Source organism: Boleophthalmus pectinirostris, unplaced genomic scaffold (genome assembly GCF_026225935.1).
Source record: "Boleophthalmus pectinirostris isolate CB_2022bp ecotype Guang Dong unplaced genomic scaffold, ASM2622593v1 HiC_scaffold_2826, whole genome shotgun sequence".
NCBI lineage: Eukaryota > Metazoa > Chordata > Actinopteri > Gobiiformes > Gobiidae > Boleophthalmus > Boleophthalmus pectinirostris.
In genome coordinates this window covers 338390-347022 of record NW_026571291.1, presented here as the reverse complement: position 1 = coordinate 347022, position 8633 = coordinate 338390, and positions in this window count along the sequence as shown.

The window sequence follows — 8633 nt, the reverse complement described above, 5'->3', positions numbered from 1 at the left end:
GGGAGGAGGAGGAGGCGGCCAATCAGAGCGCGCGGAGGTGATGTAATGGGACGCGCGCTCACGAGAGAAGCAGCATCAGGACCGGAGCGCGCGCGACCGGGAGGGAAGGTGAACGTGACGCAAGGACGAGCGCGAGCACGTCAAATAAAAACAAAAGATAAAATAAAATAAAAATAAAAACGTGATCAGGACTAAAACAGGACCAAACCAGGACTAAACCAGGACTAAACGAGAACTAAACCAGGTCTAGACCAGGACTAAATCAGGACTAAACCAGAACTAGATGAGGACTAAATCAGGACTGAACGAGGTCTAAACCAGGACTAAACGAGAACTAAACCAGGACTAAACGAGAACTAAACCAGGACTAACCTAGGACTGAACCAGGACTAAACTAGGACTGAACTAGAACTAAAACCAGGACTAAATCAGGACTAAACTAGAACTAAACCAGGACTAAACCAGGACTAAACCAGGGACTAAAGGAAACCAGGACTAGACCAGGACTAAACCAGGACTAGACTAAACCAGGACTGAACCAAAACTAGACCAGGACCAGGAGAGAAAAAAAAAAAAGCACTGAATAAATTCCATCCATCCAAAAAAAAAAAAAAAAAGACATTAGTTTGTGTTTCCTTGTCTTTCTGCTAATGTCGATTCACTTTAACTGTACAAGAGCAGAAAACAAAAAATACAATTTACATCCAAATTTAGTACAATGTTCTTTTCTTTTCTTTCCACTCTGTAAGAACAGTTTCAGTTTCATTGTTCTTGGTAAATAAAACCGTGACTATTTATAAATGATGTTTATTGTCTTGCTCTGGATTTAGTGTCAGTCTCAGTCTCACCTCATCACCTCTGGTCATGACCCGAAGGACCAGATCCACGATACAAGAGACACAAGCGTCTCCCTTCGAGACAGAGTGAGGAGCTCAGTCACGCAGGAGGAGCTCGGAGTAGAGCCGCTGCTCCTCCACGTGGAGAGGAGCGTCTGAGGGGAGGACGTCTGGTCTGATGTCTCCTGGACGTGTCCCTCAGGAGGTGTTCATGTCCCAACGGGAGGAGGAACTAAACCAGGACTAAACCAGGACTAAATCAGGACTAAACCAAGACTAAAACCAAGACTAAACCAAGGACTAAACCAAGACTAAACCAAGACTAAACCAGAACTAAACCAGAACTAAACCAGGACTAAACCAAGACTAAACCAGGACTAAACCAAGACTAAACCAAGACTAAACCAAAGACTAAACCAGAACTAAACCAGGACTAAACCAGACTAAACAAGGACTGAACCAAAGACTAAACCAAGACTAAACCAGAACTAAACCAGAACTAAACCAGGACTAAACCAAGACTAAACCAAGACTAAACCAGGACTAAACCAGAACTAAACCAAGACTAAACCAAGACTAAACCAGAACTAAACCAGGACTAAATCAGGACTAAACCAAGACTAAACCAAGACTAAACCAGAACTAAACCAGGACTAAATCAGGACTAAACCAAGACTAAACCAAGACTAAACCAAGACTAAACCAGAACTAAACCAGGACTAAACCAGAACTAAACCAAGACTAAACTAAACCAAGACTAAACCAGAAAACTAAACCAGACTAAACCAGGACTAAATCAGGACTAAACCAAGACTAAACCAAGACTAAACTAAACCAGGACTAAACCAGGACTAAATCAGGACTAAACCAAGACTAAACCAAGACTAAACCAGAACTAAACCAGGACTAAACCAGGACTAAACCAAGACTAAACCAAGACTAAACCAGAACTAAACCAGGACTAAACCAAGACTAAACCAGGACTAAACCAGGACTAAACCAGGACTAAACCAAGACTAAACCAAGACTAAACCAGAACTAAACCAGGTCTAAACCAGGACTAAACCAGGTCTAAACCAGGACTAAACCAGGACTAAACCAGGACTAAACCAGGACTAAACCAGACTAAACCAAGACTAAACCAGAACTAAACCAGGACTAAACCAGGACTAAACCAAGACTAAACCAGGACTAAACCAGAACTAAACCAGGACTAAACCAAGACTAAACCAAGACTAAACCAGAACTAAACCAGGACTAAACCAGGACTAAACCAGGACTAAACCAGGACTGAACCAGGACTAAACCAAAACTTAACCAGGACTAAACCAAGACTAGACCAGGACTAAACCAGGACTGAATCTGGCCTAAATAGGAGGACCAGGACACACTGGAGGGACTATGTCTCTGGACTGGCCTGGGAACACCTCGAGGTCCCCCTGGAGGAGCTGGAGGAAGTGTCTGGGGTGAAGGAAGTCTGGGAGTCTCTGTTTAGACTGATGCTCCCTCATTTACAAAACTTCATTACATTAAATAAAAACTCTGTGACCACAGATTATGAATCTACATTATGAATCTACATTATGAATCTACATTATGAATCTACATTATGAATCTACATTATGAACCTACATTATGAATCTACATTATGAATCTACATTATGAATCTACATTATGAATACATTATGAACTACATTATGAATTATGAATCTACATTATGAATCTACATTATGAACCTACATTATGAATCTACATTATGAATCTACATTATGAACTACATTATGAATCTACATTATGAACCTACATTATGAATCTACATTATGAATCTACATTATGAACACATTATGAATCTACATTATGAATCTACATTATGAACCTACATTATGAATCTACATTATGAATCTACATTATGAACCTACATTATGAACCTACATTATGAATCTACATTATGAATCTACATTATGAATCTACATTATGAACCTACATTATGAATCTACATTATGAATCTACATTATGAACCTACATTATGAATCTACATTATGAATCTACATTATGAATCTACATTATGAATCTACATTATGAATCTACATTATGAACCTACATTATGAACCTACATTATGAATCTACATTATGAATCTACATTATGAATCTACATTATGAATCTACATTATGAACCTACATTATGAATTTACATTATGAAACCTACATTATGAATTACATTATGAACCTACATTATGAATCTACATTATGAATCTACATTATGAATTTACATTATGAACCTACATTATGAATCTACATTATGAATCTACATTATGAACCTACATTATGAATCTACATTATGAATCTAATTATGAATCTACATTATGAACCTACATTATGAATCTACATTATGAACTACATTATGAATCTACATTATGAATCTACATTATGAATCTTACATTATGAACCTACATTATGAATCTACATTATGAATCTACATTATGAACCTACATTATGAATCTACATTATGAATCTACATTATGAATCTACATTATGAACCTACATTATGAATCATTATGAACCTACATTATGAATCTACATTAGAATCTACATTATGAATTTACATTATGAACCTACATTATGAATCTACATTATGAATCTACATTATGAACCTACATTATGAACCTACATTATGAATCTACATTATGAATCTACATTATGAATCTACATTACATTATGAACCTACATTATGAATCTACATTATGAACATTATGAACCTACATTATGAACCTACATTATGAATCTACATTATGAATCTACATTATGAATCTACATTATGAATCTACATTATGAATCTACATTATGAACTACATTATGAACCTACATTATGAATCTACATTATGAACCTACATTATGAATCTACATTATGAACCTACATTATGAATCTACATTATGAATCTACATTATGAAACCTACATTATGAATCTAACATTATGAACCTACATTATGAATCTACATTATGAACCTACATTATGAATCTACATTATGAATCTACATTATGAACATTACATTATGAATCTACATTATGAACCTACATTATGAAATCTACATTATGAACCTACATTATGAATCTACATTATGAAACCTACATTATGAATCTACATTATGAAACCTACATTATGAATCTACATTATGAATCTACATTATGAATCTACATTATGAACCTACATTATGAACCTACATTATGAATCTACATTATGAATCTACATTATGAATCTACATTATGAATCTACATTATGAATCTACATTATGAATCTACATTATGAACCTACATTATGAATCTACATTATGAATCTACATTATGAATCTACATTATGAATCTACATTATGAACCTACATTATGAATCTACATTATGAACCTACATTATGAATCTACATTATGAACCTACATTATGAACCTACATTATGAATCTACATTATGAATCTACATTATGAATCTACATTATGAATCTACATTATGAACCTACATTATGAATCTACATTACATTATGAATCTACATTATGAATTTACATTATGAACCTACATTATGAACCTACATTATGAATCTACATTATGAATCTACATTATGAATTTTACATTATGAATCTACATTATGAATCTACATTATGAACCTACATTATGAACTACATTATGAACCTACATTATGAATCTACATTATGAATCTACATTATGAATCTCTACATTATGAATCTACATTATGAATCTACATTATGAATTTACATTATGAACCTACATTATGAATCTACATTATGAACCTTACATTATGAATCTTACATTATGAACCTACATTATGAATCTACATATGAATCTACATTATGAACCTACATTATGAATCTACATTATGAATCTACATTATGACCTACATTATGAATCTACATTATGAACCTACATTATGAATCTACATTATGAATCTACATTATGAACCTACATTATGAATCTACATTATGAATCTACATTATGAATCTACATTATGAATTACATTATGAAACCTACATTAAATACATTATGAATCTACATTATGAATCTACATTATGAATCTACATTATGAATCTACATTATGAATCTACATTATGAATCTACATTATGAATCTACATTATGAATACATTATGAACCTACATTATGAATCTACATTATGAACCTACATTATGAATCTACATTATTTATGAACCTACATTATGAATCTACATTATGAATCTACATTATGAACCTACATTATGAATCTACATTATGAATCTACATTATGAACCTACATTATGAATCTACATTATGAACCTACATTATGAATCTACATTATGAATCTACATTATGAACCTACATTATGAATCTACATTATGAATCTACATTATGAATCTACATTATGAACCTACATTATGAATCTACATTATGAACCTACATTATGAATCTACATTATGAACCTACATTATGAATCTACATTATGAACTACATTATGAACATTATGAACCTACATTATGAATCTACATTATGAATTACATTATGAATCTACATTATGAATCTACATTATGAATCTACATTATGACCTACATTATGAATCTACATTATGAATCTTACATTATGAATTTACATTATGAATCTACATTATGAATCTACATTATGAACCTACATTATGAATCTACATTATGAATCTACATTATGAACCTACATTATGAATCTACATTATGAACCTACATTATGAATCTACATTATGAACCTACATTATGAATCTACATTATGAATCTACATTACTACATTATGAACCTACATTATGAATTTACATTATGAACCTATGAATATTATGAATCTACATTATGAATCTACATTATGAACCTACATTATGAATTATGAACATTATGAATACATTATGAATCTACATTATGAACCTACATTATGAATCTACATTATGAATCTACATTATGAACCTACATTATGAATCTACATTATGAATCTACATTATGAACCTTACATTATGAAACCTATTATGAACACATTATGAATCTACATTATGAACCTACATTATGAATCTACATTATGAACCTACATTATGAATACATTATGAATCTACATTATGAATCTACATTATGAACCTACATTATGAATCTACATTATGAACCTACATTATGAACCTACATTATGAATCTACATTATGAACCTACATTATGAATCTACATTATGAACCTACATTATGAACCTACATTATGAACCTACATTATGAATCTACATTATGAACCTACATTATGAATCTACATTATGAATCTACATTATGAATCTACATTATGAATCTACATTATGAATCTACATTATGAACCTACATTATGAACCTACATTATGAATCTACATTATGAACCTACATTATGAATCTACATTATGAATCTACATTATGAACCTACATTATGAACCTACATTATGAACCTACATTATGAATCTACATTATGAATCTACATTATGAATCTACATTATGAATCTACTAAGTTTCACTCTTTGCTCTTTTCACTCTTTTATTGACCCCAGACCCCAGAGTCCAGGTGTGTCCCAGTTGTGAGTTTGGCAGAGCAGGATTCAAACCTTTGACCTTTGGGTTTGTGGATGAACGTTGGACACTGTGGCCTGTTTATTTCTGTCGTTATGGCTCCAGACGATTCTCCAATCACAAAACAGAACGAGTCTCATGTGATTCTCTCTCGTTTGGGTCGATGGTTCAAACCTGAAATCCTAAAATGTCTCTGTTCTGAACTCTGTCCCTGAACACCTGCAGCTGATCCTGAGTCAGTGCTAGTGCAGCTTCTGCAGCTCGGGGAGTTGATAATTACATAAAAACACTCACATGGACACATGATGTTGTCATTTATAGTTCTGGTTCTGCACTGGAAAAAAAAAATCTATATATATATGTATATATATGATAGATAGATAAGTTAAAATGACTTAAAATAAAACCATTTAACTTTATTTGAGTCGATTCAACTTGAAGTAAAATGATCGACCAATGGAACAAGTGTTTTTCTTTTCTTTTTTTTTCTTTTTTTACAATTTTATTTATAAATTTCAATAGCAAATTACAAAGTATGTAAACCAAACATCATATTTGTGCAATTTTTTTCTAAAAACAACCCCAAGAAAAAACAAAACCAAACAAAAAAACTAAATAATAATCCTACTAAAATAAAATAGATTAATAATAATAGCAATAATTAAATATTAGAATAATAATAACAAATGAAAAAAAGTCAATAATACAAAGACAGATAAATACACAGTGACAGATTAAAAAAAAAAAAAAAGACATTGACAGATTTTAAAAAAAAGAGACATATGAGTGTGTTTTTCTTAATTCAAACAACAATTATTTATCAACAGTTTTTTATTTTAAGAGCAAAAAGTTGCTGTTTTTCTTGTTTTAAGTGCAGCAACATGTATTTTCATATTTTAAGTAGAAAAGTTTTATTCCACTGGCAGAAAATTTTACTCGTCAAGTGAAATTGACTCAAATCATGATCAAACTTTTTTAATTCATGTCATTTTAACTTGACTAGATTTAGTTTTTTGCAGTGTGTGACTCAACTTCCTCATTTTGGTTCATCTTCTAGAAATTGCAGTAGTTATGTTACTTTTTTTTAACTTACTTGATTTCAATAAATGCATAAATAAACACGTCAAACTTTTAAAACTGCTCATGTCACGTGATTTTCTGAACTTCTTTCTAATGCAGTTTCCTCGACACAAACGCACCTGGAGCTGTGTGTTTTTTTTTTTTCTTCTCTCAAAGCCAAAATCTGCTGAACTCAAGGTAAAAGGAGCTGTTCACTTGATGATGTCAGAAGGTGGAGAGGACAGTATGTTCTGAGGAGCAGAAGTGGGGCTAAAGTCACTGCTGTGTTTACATGTGTGTGAGGGGCGGGGCTCGGACACGCCCCCGAGCCTTCTCATTGGTCCGAAAGTTGAAAGGTATTTGACGGACATGAACTTTGACCAATCAGAATCAGAGAAGCTCCTGCTGCCTTCACGGACGCTGGAGCTACTTGTGGACAGTAAGAAATAACAGTTTGAGAAGTTTTCTGTGTATTTGAAAAGTTGTTTGTGTGTTAATTAATATTGTTTAACTGCAAAAAGATGTTGTAATACATTGAGTTCTTGAGTTTAGTGAATAACTGAAAATACCAGATTCAACATCTGTGAATTCATCTTCTGGATATTTCGTAACAAAGTACGTGATATGTACATGTTTATATTTACAATGTGATTTGTGATTTTACAGCACAATGTACAAAATTAAATAGGTTTTGTTTCTTTAAAATTTTACAGTGGTGCCAGTGTCTTTTTTATCAAGGTCCTTAAGTGCCCCACACCTCAGGTCACACCTCAGGTCCTCAGGTCAGGGCGTCTCGATGGTCCCAAAGACCTGATTTAAAACATGGCTGTGCTTTCAGGCTGTGGTCCTGGGGGGGGGGCAATTTTTTTTCACTGTGGAGGCCAAAATACTGAACTTAATTCTGCAGAATGTGAAATATTAAATAGTCACATTTTTCTACAGCGCTTTTCCACCTTCAAGACTCTAAAAGACCTTTACAACAAGAAACCACTCACCATTCACACCCCAGTGTACGCAGACACTGTGGGGGAGGTGGGTTAAGTGTCTTGCCCAAGGACACAACGACAGTGTTCATCTGTTGGAGCTGGAATCACACCGACAACCTGTGGGTCAGTGGATCTGACGCTCAACCCGCGATGTTTATTTTGAGAGCTGGATTCTAACCGCCAACCT